Source organism: Symsagittifera roscoffensis, chromosome 6 (genome assembly GCF_963678635.1).
Source record: "Symsagittifera roscoffensis chromosome 6, txSymRosc1.1, whole genome shotgun sequence".
Lineage (NCBI taxonomy): Eukaryota > Metazoa > Xenacoelomorpha > Acoela > Convolutidae > Symsagittifera > Symsagittifera roscoffensis.
Genome location: NC_087067.1, coordinates 4,042,469 through 4,061,072, shown reverse-complemented (window position 1 = coordinate 4,061,072; position 18,604 = coordinate 4,042,469). Strand labels below are relative to the sequence as shown.

The 18,604-nt window shown below is 33.2% G+C and overlaps 1 protein-coding gene across 2 annotated transcripts in view; it reads right to left on the bottom strand.

Moving 5' to 3' along the window:
* LOC134847606 (beta-1,3-galactosyltransferase 5-like) overlaps nucleotides 1–13,359 on the bottom strand; it is a 44,546-nt gene extending 31,187 nt beyond the window's left edge. The window contains exon 1 of one of the 2 annotated variants that reach the window (XM_063864720.1): nucleotides 13,077–13,359. The gene's annotated coding sequence lies outside the window, so the exon portion shown is untranslated. Of the gene's footprint in view, nucleotides 1–6,760; nucleotides 6,956–13,076 lie in introns of those variants that run through there. The other variant, XM_063864721.1, reaches the window with a different exon arrangement.
* Nucleotides 13,360–18,604: the final 5,245 nt, after the last annotated feature.

Below are 18,604 nucleotides of genomic sequence, written 5' to 3'. Positions count from 1 at the left end.
TAATAACCTTTGTTAATATTCAATAATTCCTAAGAGGTTTTCATTACTTTAAAACATACTATTTAAGTAGTACAACTTTGCTTAAGAAAAAGAAAACAAACATCGTAAAAATTAATGTCAACACATTTTAAAATTGACGTCAGTACAACAAATTTAAAACTCAAATTAGGAAATAAAGTCTCTAATATCATATGGTATATCACTAACACTGAAAAAGATCATATTAGTATATTAGCAAAACACCCTAACGAAGATAAAAACGAATTATACGTCTTCTTTCGTCGATATACTCCAGAAATTGACACAATTCTTCAGCAAATAAAAATACCAAATAACATAATTTGTATACCGGAAGAGCGATTAATTGCTTCACTCCCGATTGCTTTCTGATATCATAATATACCCAAGCACAAAACTACTTGCATTTTAATCATTTTTAATTAAAAACACAAAATTTTCCTTAACAAAAATTAAAAATAATAACAAGTTCATAAGAAAAATTTAAATATTTTTCATATTGTTTATCATTCCCTAGATAAATATTTATGTCCCTAAAAGGATGTAAAATGCTATGACCAACTTTTATCAAGTAAATACAACAGCATTTAAATTAAAACTAAAATTGAAAAATAAATCCACAAAAATTATTTGGTATATCACCAATATCCAAAAAGATCAAATCACAATTTTGTCCAAACACCCACACAAAAATATTCACGAATTAACCATTCTTTCCAGCAGCAATACCCCAGAGATAACTTCCATCTTAAAAAAGCTTAATCAGCCCCATAGCACTATTGATCTATCTAACAAAAATTCGTATTCATTGAACCCAGCAAACTTCATTGTAACTTAAATACAATTATTTCAGTCCGAACAATTGATCAGTACACAACACATCCAAAACCCTTTATATATTGTTAACAAAACATTGAGTGAATTAAACAAAAATGGCAAATGTAGTAGCATACCCAGATTTAGCTCTCGAAAAGTTTACCGGCTTAGACCCGAATGAAGATGCAAGAGATTTTCTTGATATAGTAGAGAAAAAGATAGCATTTTCCCTAGGCACTAGACCAGGAGATGCAGGTGACGAACAAGACGCATATGATAACAGACAAAGAGCCTTATTTGGTTCAATATTAAGAGGTCCAGCCGCTCAATGGTATCAGGGATTAGCAGCAAACTTACCTTGGAATGATATAAGAGATCAATTCATAGATAGATTCACTGATGATAAGGATAAATATAGGAGACGAATAGAAGCAGAAAACATAAAAAGACAACCTGATGAATTCATTAAAAGCTACATACATAGATTAAGCACCGCAGTAGACCGTGGATGGCCTAATCCAACTTTTAATGATGATCAAAGAACAGCAAAGAAAATGGAATTCTTTGTACGCGGCTTAAGCCCGCCTGGCTTAAAACAAAAGGCGCATCAATTCCTAATTGAGAATCCACCCGCAACTTGGCAACTATTGAAAGATCATATTGCCACAAAAGACTTAAGTTTTGCAATAAGTAGTGAGTTTATCGGAACAGCATCCAGTAGCATAGATAATAAATTGGAAATAGAGGGAATAAAGGATCAACTTAAAGAGTTAACAGGACTAATGAAGGATCATAAAATAAACGCAGCTTATAACCCAAAGGAGCATAGAAACAAACAAAACAACCCAATGTTTTGCAACTGGTGTTGTATGTCAGGCCATACGATAAGAAATTGCTTTAAATATAATGATCAACAGGAGCAAAATTATGACTCGCTTCAATTAAGAGAGAATTCAAACAGAAGTTATCATAACTATAGTAAGAATAGGTCAAGAGTAGACAACAAATTCAATGACATAAATCCCCAACAAGAATTCAGGCTTTTGTCAAACTTCAATGAAAGTTCTCAATCGCGTGACAGGTCGAACAGTAAAAAACCCTTCAACGAAAATAACGATTATCATTCACCTTACCAGATCCACAATTTTAGCGATGATGACATTCCAGGAGACTATACCGATAATGAGTGTGAACTTGTTGATTTAAACTAGATCAGTCTCCGTCTGAACCAAAAATACAATTATACATTAACTTATACCAACATCCCGTCGGAGACAAAAATAAAAATAACGGTCTGGAAACCCAATTTCTACTAGACACTGGAGCAACATGTTCACTTATTAATTTTGACAGTTATGAACAATATTGTAAAATACAGCCTCTACAGCTGAATAAATCTAGATCAAACACAGTTGCTGTTAATGGAGAAAAGCTTAAACTTATAGGTTATACCAATTTTGACTCAACTTTTGGTACAAACACTGATAATCCGGTAAAAATCAAAGCATGGATTTCAGCCGAGAACGGATGCGATCTAAATATATTAGGAATGGATTTCATTTTTCACAACATTAAATCAATAAACTTTCCAAATTTAAACTTAGAATTAAAAAAGTACCCAGATTTAACAGTTCCTATCAGTATTATAAGAAGCAAAAGTTATCCATATCTAAGCTTTTATCAAAATGTACTTCTCGATAAAAAAATAACTATTGCACCACAATCATCCCGCGTAATTTCAATTTCTCCAGCAGGCATAGTTTTCAAAGCAGGAACATCGTTTAGAATTGATAAGTCCTTAGAACAAAAAGGAATTAATGCAAAAAGCACTTAGTGTAGGAATGAAATTAAGTCAATGCCTATCGTACTTAAAAATTCCAGAGAATCAAAAGTAAATATAAACAAAGGTGTAATAGGCCAAACGTTTGAAAACATAGAAATAAAATAAACCCATTTCTTCCTGTTTTGAAATATTTATAAATGTGAAGTTTTCATTAAAGATTTTATAACGCTTTAAGTTTGTGAAATTCACCTAGCGTTTTGTATACTGGGCAGTAAACTTTGTTTAAAATTACTAAAAAATTAGATTACAAATATTATCCTACAAATGTACTACAATGAATAGCTGTTCTGTATGACACCCAAAAGGTTATGCCAAAATGCATGAACACGGATTTAATTCTTAACCGAGATCGAAAACAGTCAAGTACGCTAACAGTTTTGGACCATCCTCAAAATCAAAAAAAGATAGAGGGATCGGAACCCAATGGCTCAGACAAAAAAAGTTTTTCGACTTCAACATATTTGGAAAAAAAATTGCAAAAGGCCAGGAGTTTCAAATATTACAGTTTTACGAGTCTATATTAATTTCATTTTCAGGCGGTTTTATTAACTGAAAATTCAGTATTACACTTAAGGGAATGTCAAATTACCCTACATACAATACCGAGAATTAATAGAGTGAAACCTTTGATGAAAGAACTAGCCAATGTAAAATTGTAACAAACTCATTCTGCGAAGTTAATTTGCACCATCGGATTCCTCTTAGGGCCCAAGTAGGGACCGATGACAATAATTATTATCTTTGTAGTTTTCAAGTTACAAAATGCAAACTAGAAGAAATTCATCAAAAAGGGAAATATCACCTCTTTTCTTCTCAACACATTGAGTAAACTTTTCAACAATGTTCTTTATCATAAAATGGGCGAACAAACGTTTTTCGACCCGACCCGCCGCAGGTTTATGCCAGCATTTGTTGGTGGCTTCATGTAGCCTTTTTAAAATTATGGTACCATATTCTTTCAACAACGCAAGTGCTTGTTGGTGGCTGTATGCAGCCTTTGAGACTCTTATGATTCACTCCTCACAATTTGGCCAAAATATCAATTCGGTAGTTCAAAATCCCAACATGCAGGCATTTAAACCCTTAAAAGCAACAAATTTTCAGAAGCAACACTTTGAAAATTGGACCGCATCATCTTTCAGATTGTTTACGTTAAATTTTTGCATCATAAAGTTCAGGATGACTTTCTGTACTAAAGATGTGAACATGGATTGATGCAGAGGATTAAAACCAAAGAGAAACTAATAAACTTACTTTTTAAAAAATTATACAGTTTGCAAATTGTCTGTTTAATTTTCCTTTTCTTCGATATTTCATTTTGATTTGATTCTAATTCAAATCTTTTCTTTTTCTTATCAAAAAATGAAACAAAAATTGCTGATTATGACAACCAGGTGGACATACATTTAAAATTAGGGGTTAATTAATGCCCAAATTTCCATTTTTACTTTAACTACATAAGGTTAATATCTGAGCTTAACTCAGTGTTGTAAAGTGCTTTATTCCTGTGGTTAATAAACACCATGATCGTCTTTCTTGATTTGTATTCCTGTGGTTAATAAACACCATGATCGTCTTTCTTCATTTGTTTTCCGTGGTGGGTTTGTGTGGAACCACAAGATTATATTTTCCACCTTTTATATATATACAATTTTACACTTTGTCCTTCATCGTTCAAACATTTGATAATTAGCCTTAATATCCGAATGTAATTCGGGATTTTGAATATTTGGTCATTTTATATTGATGTTTAGCAAAATGGAATACGACCCAATTTTAAACTGGAATTGCAGAAACGCAGACCCAGCACCAGAGGAGTTCAAAAGAAAGCTGCCCCTCAGGAAGAAACAACGGAAACCTCTAGCAGTTCAATCTTTGTCAATAGACGACGGGTTAAATAAGAACCCTCGCAGCTTTCCCAGTTTAACCCAAAGATTGGAGCTGCAGAAGTGCAGAGAAACCAAATTGGATACGGAAAATCCAAAATATATAACGAGTTTAAAGTACTCAATAAAGGAAAATTTTAACAGATGGAAACTGCCATCGTTCATTGAAGTCGTTAACTCAACGACAATGGAACAGGCGATGATGCCTATCGACTTCATAACCCAGCCAGAAGGGGTTATAAAGAACGAAAACAACTTCTGGAAATTAAAGAAGAGGGAGGAACACGGCAACATCCTCAAGGCAGGAGGCACGCAAGTCACCATTCCGTTCGAGGGAATAACTGCTTTTCCGAACCATGTAAAAAACAGACAGGAAGAACAGGACATTCAACAACTTACGGACGGAATGAGCAGACTACGAATCAAAAACAAAATTAAAAAGAAGAAAATCGTGAAGTTGCAACAAAAACTTGAGGCTTCACAGAGGAAGATAGCGATCCTCAGATCATACAATGTGGAGCTTGAATCCGGAAGGAAGCTCTAGATAAAAACTAACTTATCTTTATAACTTTTTCGTTTGATGTTCTCTTTAAATTTTATAACTATAGTATTTAACCATTAAAGTGTTTAAATTTTCACCATGATAACTGTAAGAATCGAACAGCTTAATTTTCTAAAAAAAGGGGTGAGTTGTAGTATTGCGAAATACTACACACACACACAAAAGACCATTGTCTTAATTGTTTATTTAACGACCCAATTCTAAATTGGAGCGTGCCATTTAAATTAAAGCCTCTTTTCACTAAATCAGATATTGACTGATTTACTCTTATTAGGACTATAAAATCTTGTTTTGAAAATCCACTCCTTTTTAAATACTTGTCCAATTTTTCTCATTTTTTCATGCTCAATATTTTAAAAGGGCGGCGATTATTAATACGTCCCTTTTAACTTAACTTGAAACAAACTGGATAAATATTTAGCAGTCTTGCCGGCTGCACTGAAATTCTCCTTGCTTTGATTAAGCAGAGGTGCACCTGCAATATGATGCATCAGAGAGAGTAATATGAATTTTTAATAAGACAAACTGAAGGCTGCGGTTTTTATCAAAGGGGACTAATAAGTTGAAGATATTTGATTTGAAAAAATCAAACAAAAACTAGTTGAAAATTCCCTTATTAAAAAGGGAGAACAAAGGAGCAGGTGAAACCTGAATAATTAAAGATTGAATCAGCCGCCGGTTTATGCTTACGAGCAAAAGGACTGGCCTGAAATCTTCAGTGTTTCATTTTGCTCAGTAAGCAGCAAGTCAGTTCTCTTCAGTCAGATCTTTTAAAAATAAATAATTTTTCTTTTCTGCCCTAACAATAAAATTAATCTAGCCCTTTTCATTTATAAAAAGAGAATAAATTCTCATTTTAAGTTTGATTTGAAAAATTATAAATCGAGATAATCGAGATACGCACCCCCGAGGAAGTCTGGACTACAAGTACCCAAAGGACTACGGCAAGACGATTCAGACGACCCAACCAGAAGTGCTGACTTGGACAAACATCAAGGGCAACCATACATACTAATCAGCCACCGACCTTAGTAAGAAGATAAAATATTGATGAACAAAATAAGATTAGCTCAACCTCCCCTCATAGGTATATTTCTTTAAGCTGTTCGATTCATTTATATAATCTAATAACCCAGTGCTCTGTATCTAACCAACTAATTAATTCATACCTTTTCTAACTATTGTTTCTACTCTACTTTTTGTCAAGACAATTTGACGATCTAAGGTGAGACTTATAATTTAGGATAAAATTACTAAGCATTCAACCAGCAATGAGTGCTTAGTAAAGTATTTTCGGCGCGCGCTCCCCCCTCAAAATAATCAAGTGTGACGGGGGAGGGGGTCCCACCCACACCAATTTAAATCTAAGCCAATACAGGAATTAAGTTTAAATAGACGCCGCTCGGTCGTTTTCAAAGATTCGTCTCAAATGCTAACGACCAGCCTCATTTGTGCCAACTTTTCGATGTTCGTTTGACATCACCGAAGCATTAAAAAAATTTCCTTCATGTTAGTTCTTGGGACCCCTCTATCGCAATTTTAACATGTACGGTTACTGTCTATAAGCTATAATTGATACGAGCAGGTTAGACTGTACATCCTGTTTTGCTCAGAAAAATCTTGAAAATAACAAACCTTTTCAGCAAAAGCAGATAAACTTGGCACGTTAACAGAAAATTGTGTCATCGATTCAAAATAATTTAAATTGTAATCAAAAAATACTTCAAGTTTTAATCGATCTAGAACTACAAGTTAAATGATTGCCTTAAACTGGTGTGAATTATCAGCTTAACTTAGTACTGATTCATTTGGAGTTGACGCAACTATTTGATGTCCATAGAACTTGATGAATGCTATTGTAAACATAGTGCCCGGGTTGACCAAAACTTCTTATCATACAATTTCCATATATGAGAAACTTCTTGTCATACAATTTCATACAATTCCATACGTACAGAAAATTGTATGAAAACTCTATGATAAGCATTTTTCCATATATGAAAATTGTATGATAGGTGTTTTCCCATAAACCAAAAATTTTTATTTTTTTCTTTCTAAATTTAGTTTCTGAAAAATTTTCGGTAGTGTTTGCAACCGAACACTAGTGACAAAGACCTTGGTTACTCAAAGCACCAAAGGTTGGACGGACTTGCATTTACAATGCATAGAAAACGACCTGAATTGGTTTGTCTTTCACAATTCATATAACAAAAGTAACAAACTTTTGTTTTTTGGCAAAATTTTTCAATGATGATTATTTTAAATTTTTGAGTTTTCAAATTATCAGACATTGATCAAGGCATACATAAACACCCAATACAAAATAAATAGGAATTTTCAGCGTTTTTGAAAAAAAAATTTAGGTGAAAAGAAAATAAAAGCTATAATTATCGTATCCAGGACTACGTTATGCACACAAAAAAATTAAATTTTGCATGCAAAAATTTTTTTTCGAAAAATGTTTGTTTGCGTGTGAAATTCGATTTGCGGTTGAAAAAAAACCAAAAAAATTTTTGGGCCAGATTTTCAAATTTACTTGAAAAATTTTTTGTGTCGCCATCAAAAAAATGCCAGTCATACAATTTCCATTTATGGGAATTGTATGATAAGCATTTTTTTCAAAAAGGAAAATTTCGGTTTTTTTATCACCAGACTGTTTTATTAGAATCAAACAGCCACAGAAATAAGTTTATATCTTTTTTCAACCATTTTTAGAAATTGTATGAAAATTGTATGACAAGCATTTTCCACAAACTTGATGTATGGAATTGTATGATAAGCATTTTTGGTGTATGGAGGTCAACCCGGGTGTATGAAGAACTAGCATAGCAATATCGACTAGTTTGGCGAACTAACGATTTTGCCCTATAGGCTCGAAAGTTTGGGTTAGCTAGAAATTAGGAATTGTACTTTCACATAAAACTGGATTTGCATGTAATCAATTCTTTTGATCTTCTGTCGAAATACTTGTTTACAAACCATCGAAGCCAGCCGTCTTTTACAACCAGACTTCTCCGGAATTTAGCCATGTAGTTCACATTACTTAGCAGAACTGTAAATTTTGCTGTTAGTCTTGAAGTGAATCATTAAATTCGACCCATTTTCAAGGACAAAATACCGACAACATTAAACGGGGACCCAATAACCTAGTCCATAAAAATGAATCACCGCTTTAAATTTTTCATGACATTTGTTAAAATAAGATTGATTCATCCTTAAATTGAAAATGATCGTCTTAAAGTTGATTCAATTCCCTCCCAGTTGACCGAAAAAAGGTCCGTCAACCCACATTATTTAGTTAAAACTAAATTGTTGGCTTCATTTTTCTCGTTCAACGAATTTGAACGAAGCAAGTTAACCTAAAACTGCTTACTATGACGTCGGAAATCTACTGTTTAAAACCGTGTCAAAATGTGTATTCAACTTAATAAATAAGTACAGTGGCTATTTTTACTCGCCGTCATGTCAGATGAGCATCAGTTTTATGGTGTAACGACTGATTTCACTAGGATAAGTATGAACACTAAATATATTTGTCATAACCTAAACATCCCGCATGCCAATTTTTATACAAATCACACAATAATATAAAATAATAAAAATAATAAATGTTAAAACATGCAGTTGTGGCAAGGAAAAAAGTTTTTAACAGACAGAATTAAACTGATTCGAGATACAAAAAAATACAGTAAATTCCGTCGAAGCATGATTTTACCTTAGCGCTTTTTCATCGAGAAGTCAATTTTGACTCAGATCTCGTGGCAGCAAGGAACAGCAGCGCGAATTAGTTAGTCCGATTTGCATCCACGAAACCAAACGTCACAAAAAAACTGGCAAACGATTTTTCTTTTTTCAGCAAAGGGCTTGAGTTTTAAAAACTATTTTCAAAATTTCAACAGCATTTTTTGTTTGTCTTCTCAATATTTTTTCGAAGAAAGTGTGGAATATTTATGATGATGTGTTTTTTTATTCAGTCGATTTTCGATTTCTTAACTAAGCATTTTCGACGGAATCAAAGATATTGTTGTCCTGAGCTTAAATTTAAAAAGAAATTTCTCCTGTGATGTTTTGTTTTGTAATGTTACAGGGGTTCGAAAATAATACGCGTAATACGTGTAAGCGGCCAATGAATACGCGAAAGCGGCCTTATAATACGCTTAAGCCGCCAATGAATGCGTTCCAATTTGAATTTAGGCCAGCAATTTTATTTTAGCCTTTTTGAAACAATGATAGACGCCAAACACACCCTTTGTGTCTTACATATCATGTGGGGGAACGAAATGAAAAAAAAAAGTTTCTTCAATTATTTTGTCAATTATTCAACCAAAAAACTTTGTAATTGGCCTTAAAGTGAAATCGGAACATTCAAGGCATCGCCTTGACACACAAGCAATCTTGTTCTAGTTTTTAATTAGTTTGCTCTATATATTGCAACCAGTTGAGACAGAGTTCTGTAGGGTTTGAGAAACTGCAATTTGCTAATTTTCGAGGATTAAACTATGCGCGCTTTGTAATAAATATATATGGGAGCGGCGGTGAAGTGGTTACGTCTCCGTCTCTCAACCGAAAGGTCGAATGTTCGAGGCTCCTCATGATCCGTGCTCGTTGCTTTAGGGTGAGGCAACATTACCCAGCCCAAAAAACATCCAAAAAAAATTGCATGTAGTTCTTAAGCAGAGGAACAAGAAAGGTTAGCCGTGATGAGCTGTACAGTTCGTTGGTTAACCTTCCCTTTTATGGATAATCGTCGTAATCTTAATTTATGATACTGACAAGGTATGCGCAAATATCAAAATGTGGCCATTTATTCCACAGTCAAATTTACTCCAAATTGGTTTGAGACAAACTAACTGGTCATGAGAACCATCTTAGTTGCATGTGTGCCGCTTATTATAAGGCTATTAGCGCAATTAGAATTGAGTTTCTTTTCTCCCATTTGAATTTTAAACTCAAATTGAAGCGTGCCCCATCAGTAATTATTTTAAATGAGCAGGCCAAGAGGCTCGCATTCAGTTTGCTACGCCTCCATTAGTCATGTTATTATCCTATACGTCTCAAACTATAACGCAGATTTTTGATATGGGCTGTTGAGGTAGAACAAAAAAACAACTCGAGCGTCGAAGTTCAATTTCGATCCCCAAAATTCAAACAAAGTTACCAGAGGAATTCATCAACATTCCGACTGCCTTGTAACGTCTAATAAATAGCTTTGATCTAAAAAGTTGATGAAACTTTATTCACTGTTTAAACGTTTAGATAAAAACGCAACATTTTGCTCGTTAATTATCCCAAATTGGCAAACTTAGCAATTTTTAGCCCCCATAACTGTACGAAATGTAATTGAAAGTAAAATCTTTTTTAATGTTAAGCCGAGCGGATCAATATCTATCATACTGTATAATAAGTTCTCAAAAACCGCTAATTAATTGTCAAAACTTGTAAAAAAAAAATTTGTAAAATTTGCAAAAGTAAAACAGCCCAAACACATGGTCCAGTACACTCTTCAAAACACAAAAGATTCGGAAAATACAGCTTGTTTATTACCAGCGGCAAATTTAGAATTTCTTGAGGGTGAGGCGTTGAGTTTTATCTAATTTTAAAAATTTTGTCGACCTGTTTTCATACGCCGAGCAAATTCATTTTCCTAGCTCTCCCAAACCACAATATTATAAAGAACCTATGTTGAACAATTTTTTGAAAAAACAGGCCGAAAAGGGCGCTTTATGCCTTTTGGAATCTTTTGACCCAAAAATTTCGTGTTTTTTTCTCCGCGCGCTCACCCTTGTAATTATTATATAATGTCGCCAAAAGCACCTTTGGAAAAGTTTAGGGCCGTCCAGTCAAAAATGGATGCCTTGAAATAATACTAAAGGGGTTGACAGGGGATTTAACTTCCGAGGAGATGGCAATTCCCAACTCCTAAATCCACTCTTGTGTATGACTGTTATTCAGCCAAAAAGTAATTTAAGGATATAGAATTATAAAAATTGCAGGGGCCGATCTAAGATTTTCTTGAAGGGGGGATTTTAAAAAAATTTCCGAAAACTTTGTCGAACTTTTTATAGGTCGATCAAATTGATTTTCCGAGCTCTCGCCAAACTTTTACTTTATAGGGGACACTTTGGGTCGGCAGGGGGTCGAATCCCTGGGGGGGGGGAATCCCAGAGAGGGAACGTCCGTCATCCCCCCCCCTAAATCCGCCCTTGAAAAATAGTAAAATGTTTCCGAAACGACTGCCATTTTTTTTTTTACAAAAGTGAAAATGTGAAAACTTGACTACCTGATTAAATTTTGCCCGGTTTTTTTTGGGAAATGGCTATCAAACGGCGGCTAAGTTAAAGCGATACAGACTAGAAATAAATAATTCATCTCTGATCGCTGAATAACGTTGTAAATGTAGCTTGGGCAATCAATCACGGAGCAAAATCAATTAAACTCAATTGCCTCCGGAAAGTCTGACAGTTAGCAGTTATCATACAAGAAGATTCGGTTCAATAAATTCAGAATTGGACAATTTATACCAAGCATTTCGTTTCGCTTATCCACAATAATTGGGTCTCAAAATTACAAATAGGTAACAGACAAATTTGAGAGCAATGAAAACAGCCTTCGCATTTGTGTATTTGCGTTATTTTATTTTTCGAATCATCATTTTTTAAAGCTATTTGTAGGGACCGAAGTATCAGTCTTGTATCCTGATGGTTTGTTTCATCATGCGATAATTTTCTCCTCCAGCTTATTATATTTTAGCTTAACACTTGCAGAAAAAATGGCCCTTGTGAACAATCTCCCCCATAAAATTGAACCAAGTGACAAATTGAAGCAAGGATCAAATGACAATCTCCCCCTTAATCAGAACACCCTAAGAACTCCCCAAAACCCCCTAAATCAAAACTGACTAGTATTACTCCTAACCAAGTGAACGTTTTTTTCTTTCTAATTTGATATGGGGGGGGGGGGGGGGGAGATTGTTTAGTGGGTCCAAAATGATTTAAATATAGTTGGGGTTGGATGTCTATAAATTTCGTATTTTATAGCACTTACCCCTAAACAGTGGAAAAACTCGATCTATTATGACAGTGAAAATGAAGGAAGACGAATTCGACGCATCGGTTAAAAAAAAGGAAGGGGAATACAGGAAGAAGAAATTAAGTGAAATTTGAAGTTTCAATTTAACATTAACAACCAAGCTTCTAACAAAATGAAGAGTTTATAAATTTCTTATTATAAACAAATTTTTATTTCTTAGGTTTTTTTACAATTTCTAAAAGCATGATTGACCACTTTTTATTCTCGAATGACAAAAGCGGGATGGAAGAGCATAATTGAGATAAAAGAGATACTTATTCATTTAATTTTTACTAAGTCATGTCTGTTTGATATTTATGGCTAAGCATTTTTTTCATGTTCTTATGTCTTATCTATTGAAAAGGCTGTTAAAAGTTGAAAATTGACTGAATAAAAAACCACCCCAAGCATAAATCTTCCGCACTTTCTTGATAAGTCGGAACAAATACAGCCTCTTTGTTCAAACAAATTTGCAAAAAAATACAACTTAGTAATTATTACATTTTTGAGCCTCATACCATGTTGAACTTGATAATGAAAATGAAAATGAAAAGCTGGTATAAAAATTGTCAGAATTTGCAATTTTTTAAGCAACAAGGATAAGCGGATATTCAGTCCACTTTTTCTCGACACCAAAAAATTCTGAATCTACCCTAAATTTTTGAAAAGGGCTAAGCTAGGCTGATGATGACATTTTATTGGACCCCCGTCCGCGAGTTCTTTGATGAACAATTTTGAAAAAAAAACATGAAAAAAAAACATTTCATTACTAGCTATTCCCACTTCTGCAAATAATGAAATTTGTGTCTTATTTTGGCTTCATGAATCAAAAAGGATTGATTATATAAGCGGTTAAAGTTTCAAAAGTTAGAATCGAACTCACCTTTTTTGCACTCAGATGAGGCGCTAGAGCTAGATAAAGAAGTAAAAATAAACACCGTGGCAATCATTTTGGTTGTCTTTTAATTTTCTGCACTCAATGGGAAAAGGGGGAAAAGGAAAACTGGCGCATAACACACGTGAAAATGGTGGGATTTTAGGGACAAAGAAATTTATTGCGTTCACGTGTTTTTATGGCTACATGTATTAGGCGACACACACGCCATTAAAACTATATTGCTGATATATGTATTGCAAATACTGCGCTGAGCCTTCAAGGCATACAAAGGTATAAATGTGGATTACAACACACCACACGTATTAATAAAAGGAGAAAATTATGTGGTGGAGAATTTTACCAAGTAATTTAAAATGGGAATTTGCAGGGAAAAGAGTGAGGTTGAATCTAAATTCCAAGGAAAATGAAACAATGGTTCGAAAAGGAGCTTAGTTGAATTGCGAGTCCGGCTGAAGTTAGACCCAAATTAGAGCCAGACAGCAAGAACCCTTGAGGGAATAAACCGTGTTTATTGATTTTGCTAAGTAAGAAAAGCAGAAGCAGTTTTGCTGATTTTTTGATCGCGATATTTGACGGAGACAAAAACGCCTCGTCGGTTGTCAAAAGAAAAAACACCCCAAGAAAAACGGAGACTCTCTTACTCAGTAAATCGGCACCTTACCACCCGAAGAGTTCTCCCTTTGTTGTTCTGACTTTCGAAAAACACTCAACCCCAACTTTACAACTAACCAATTTTTGACGGTATTTTTTAATCATCTGAAAGCTATTGACGTTATAATCCCACATTTAAATATATAGTGTATGATCATGAAGTTATGGGGGTTTAAAGATTGCCAATTTAGCCAAATTGAGACAATTAATGTGCGATATACTTCGCGCTATTAACGCTTAAGGCTATTCAATCCGTCTTAGAAATAGTTCAAAATTGAATGGAGTCATGTTACTTAGTCTATTTGATACTTTGCTATATGCGAAAATTATCACTATAGACTTTAAATTGCGTGAAGGGGAATGATTTCAAAAAGTTTTCAAAATTAGCAAAATTTTGTAAAGCAAATACAAATCCATAGACCTTAAAAAAAGGTACATGATAATGTTTCGTACTATTAACGTGTGCACGGCTATTAAATCCGTGCATAAATGGTTAAATTGAAATGTGACAAGATGATTGGTGAAATTTATAAGTTTCTAGACGCTTAGAAGATCACTATGCTTTTGTGCATAAAGTGGGGGTAAGTTTTGACAAAAAAATTAAAGAAAAATTTTTTTCTTTTTTTTTGAAAATTGTATCAACTTTTTATTCAATTGAGGTTGTCAAAAATTGTTTCAAGAATTTTGATGGGCAGTAAAAAACATTTAGTTACAAGGCTTTTTGTTATTGTGGGCAGACGTTCGTTTTGTTGGTAACTTTTGGATAGATGTTTTCGCTAGTTGAGCTCGGAAAATAAATTTGACCGACATAAATAGAATAATAATTTTTTTAAACAAAAATCTTGGATTCCTTCGTATCTACGTATCTAAGCCCAACGATAATTTAAAAAAGTTCACGAAAATTGCGATTGAAAAATATGGCTTTTAAATAAGTTGGAAAATTTTTGTTGCTATTGATTATTAGAATTTTTAAGTGATTTTCAGTTCGATTACCAAAATTTGCCACTGAAACTAATCGACTAGCTTTTTAACTTTGAGTAAAAAAATCAAAAAATGTGCGAGACATGTGCTATTTCTTATAAACTTATGAAATCTTTGATAGAAAACATGGTGCACTTCCAAAAAAACCGTAAAAGATAAAAAAAATTCTTCTGATAGCTATTGTAAGTTATAGTGTGTTCTTTTTACCATCAATTTAAATTTATATACGGATTGCTTAAGGTGGAAAGTGAAATGGTTTTGGAAAAGAAAGTGGAAAGGAAATTCAAATTGAAATTATTTCTAAGCTGTATTTAATGAGCTTTTTCGTTTTAGAAACTCAATTTATCTTACATTCGGTATCCCAAGTTGGTCATTTTAGCAATTTTCAAGTCTAAGTACATAAAAAAAACTGAATTTACTTTTCAATTTTTAAATTCAATAGGATGCCTTAAAACTAATTGTCAGAAGCAAAAGTTAAAAAATTTACCAAAAAAAAAGAATAAATGGTTTCCGATGCCTTAAATGATCGAGATAGTTTGTATCATATAATTTACATAATATCTGACAGTTGTGCAGACCGAAATCAGTAAATTTTGCTGCATTTTTTGAAGCCTAAATTTTGTTTTAAGAGTTGTAGCAAAGTTTTGTTCCTTTCCTAAAATGATTTCGTTGATAGTGAATCATTTTTTGTTTCTGACCATTAACATAATGTTTACCATTAACAAACTGACTATTATACAAAATGTTTCAGGATTGTTCGATATGTATTTTCTTCCCAAAATCATAAATTGGAATTAACATTGCCAAGGTTTTTATTATTTTGTTGCTATCATTAATTTCATCAATTGTTTTTCCGAACTTGCTAGAAACTTGTAAGTTTTTGCCCTATTTTGAAATTTTGGCTGAAAATTTCCCAAACAAATCCTGGCTAAATACACATTGAACGGGAATTGAACACTGAACTTTGGAAAATTCCGTCCTAAGCTAGCCATAGTAAGACTACATTTGTATCAGGGCGAGGTCTTGAATGTTCCAATTGCTCTGTAAGCGGTCAGAAAAATTTTTGTACGGTAAACTTGGAACAGTTTTTTTTTGAAAAGCGAGCGACATTATGAAGAAATTCATATGATGAAATAGTCGTATTCAATTAGCTCTCTTCATTCCATTTTAGATTAGTTTTGAGTGTGGGATAAATCAATCCAGATTGTGCAGATCGAATTAAAGGTTGAGCTACATTTATCAATCTAACAAAAAAAACCGCTCACAACCTATTCAAAAAACCCCGGAACTTCGACAGTTTTGCGTCAATTACGAGTAGTTTTTAAAAGGTACAAAACAATATTTAATAGATACAAAACGTACAAGTCAATAATTTTGTTCCAAGTGGTTGGGGTACAAAAACTTCGATAAAAATAATGTTGATTAATGAAAACAAAAAACAAAATAGTTTATCTGTGATCAACAAAAAAATACAACGAAACCATATTTTTTTCTTTCTTCAAATTTAGATGAAAAGTCTTGCTGGAAAAATGACACCAAACTAATTGAACGGTAATTGTAAGGCAAAAAATGTAAGGCAAACTTCATGTAGCAATTATCTTTTTGGAATATTTTTTCTAGAGATAAAATATGCTTTAGGTGTTTTTGTTACTAAAAGAATTATGGAGTGTGTTTTTTTCAGCCAGTTTTCTCTATCTGAAAAAGTTTTATTATACGTCAGTATTTGAATTTAAATCAAAACTAAAAAGTTGGCTATGCGTAGAGAAAAAAGTTTGGTTTGTAGGTTTCTTCAAAAAAAATTGATCGGAACAGTCTAAAATTCTCATATTCGTTTAATCGCCAACATTGTTCACTTAGTCATGAAACTTTCAATACATTCCAGACGATTCCAAAGAACCGACAAAAATTATGGTTCGATTTTCTATTTTTTTTTAAAAACTGGCCACAACATCTGAGCTAATTGTAAAGCAACCGTTTTTTTTCTTGTTTCAGTTCTAAAATCAGGGTAAAGTGGCTGTTCTTTTCCCCAATCATATCGTCTAATTTTTCAAAGATAACCTCTTGTTATACAACTCCAATTTCTCTTGTCTGATAGTACACTACTGGACAAAGTTGTGCGCAAATTCAGGTTTTTTTTCTTTAAAAAACGTAAATTTAAGGACCATCTTTGACAAAATTTAGTTTGAGTCTTAACAAAGTATTCACATTGACCGACAGCAATTGATCTGAACTACCCTCTCTTAAATTGTCATCTGTTAATTTGAAGCGCCTACTAGTTTTTTCCGGGTCTGAAAATGCCAGTTTTCATCATCTGCACTAAGTTTTGCATCGTAGTTAAATTTTTCTTTAATAAACAGAGTAAAAAGAATTGTTCATGCAACGTAAACTATTCTTAGCGAGAAAATGGAAACAGTAAGTGTGAAAATGTTGCCAAACGTGGACGTGTTTTTAATTTTTTCACAATAAGTAAAATTTTTTAGTGAAAATGAGGAAAACTGGCATTTTCAGACCCGGCTTACACTGATGAGTAATCAATTTTTGGTCAAGAAAGTGGAAACGTACTTATGCGGGGTCGAACAAACATGTCTTCAAATTTTGAGAAGTGTCAGTTGTGAAAGTTGAGACAGTCGAAACATATCAATGCTTGGTCGAAAAATATATTGGAGAATGTCGAAAAATATCTCTGCGGGGCGAACAAACAAAATTTTAAGAAAGGTTGGTCGAGAAAGTCGAAAAAGTTCGAATTTCTGCCGATAAAGTCAAAACATATCTGAACTGGGTCGAACAAAGTAGAACAGTTTATTGTTGGGTCTAGAAAGCCGGGACATACCAAAATTTGGCCGAGAACGTCGAAACCTACCGAAATTCGATTGAAAAAGTTGGAACATACCGAACTTTGGTCGAGAAAGTCAATACATAAATCATGCACCTGGAATCGGGTAGTGAACTCTTTCTCAAATACTCAAAAAAAATTTGTTGATGCGAGGTGAAACATGCTCAGCAAGAAAGTTAAAATAATCAGTGTGACAACTTGACTAAATTCAGCTGTTCCTTACTTTTTCATGTGCTTTGAAAAACTTATCGCAGATGATGAAAAATTGCATTTTAATACCCAGAAAAAACTGGTAAAAGCTTCAAATTAAAAATTGAATTTTTAAGAGAGGGTAGTTCAGATCAATTGCTATTGGCCGATGTAAAAAAGTTGTTAAAACTCTAAATAAATATTTAAAAACAGGCACGTAGATATTAAAAACCTAATTATTAAATTATTAGTTTTTCCACTTGTTTATTTTTCAGATGTTATCAATTTTTTGATCACATAATTTTCAAATTAAACTCCTAGAGGAATTAAACACTTTGTAAGAATTGTTTTACAAGCTTATCTAACCCTACGACGTGTCTGATCTACAGAAGTACACTAGTAGACAAAATTAAGCGCAAACTCAGGTTTTTACTCTCTGAAAAGCTAGTTTTCAATATTGATTTTGGACAAAATTTCTTAGCAAATGATCAGAAAAGACTAAAAGCAAATGATCAGAGTTACTCTTCCATGAAATTATCACTTTTTTGTTTTCGCAAACTTAACAAAGAAATCCGGGTCTGAAAAAGCCAGTTTTCCTTGTCTGCAATAAGTTTTTCAATGTGCGTGAAAATTTAGGAAATTAAGAGCTTTCCCAACAATTTCACAATTATTGTAATAAAAATACAAAAAAAATCGATTATAATGGATTTCAGTGGTCTAGAATATTGTCAAAATAATTGATTCCCATCTTACGCTCAGACAACAAATTTGAACTGAAAAAAGACTCAAATCCATTTTTTCTGGCAAAAAAACAATGCTTTTATATTTCATTTGAAATCCATTATAATGGATTAGGTAA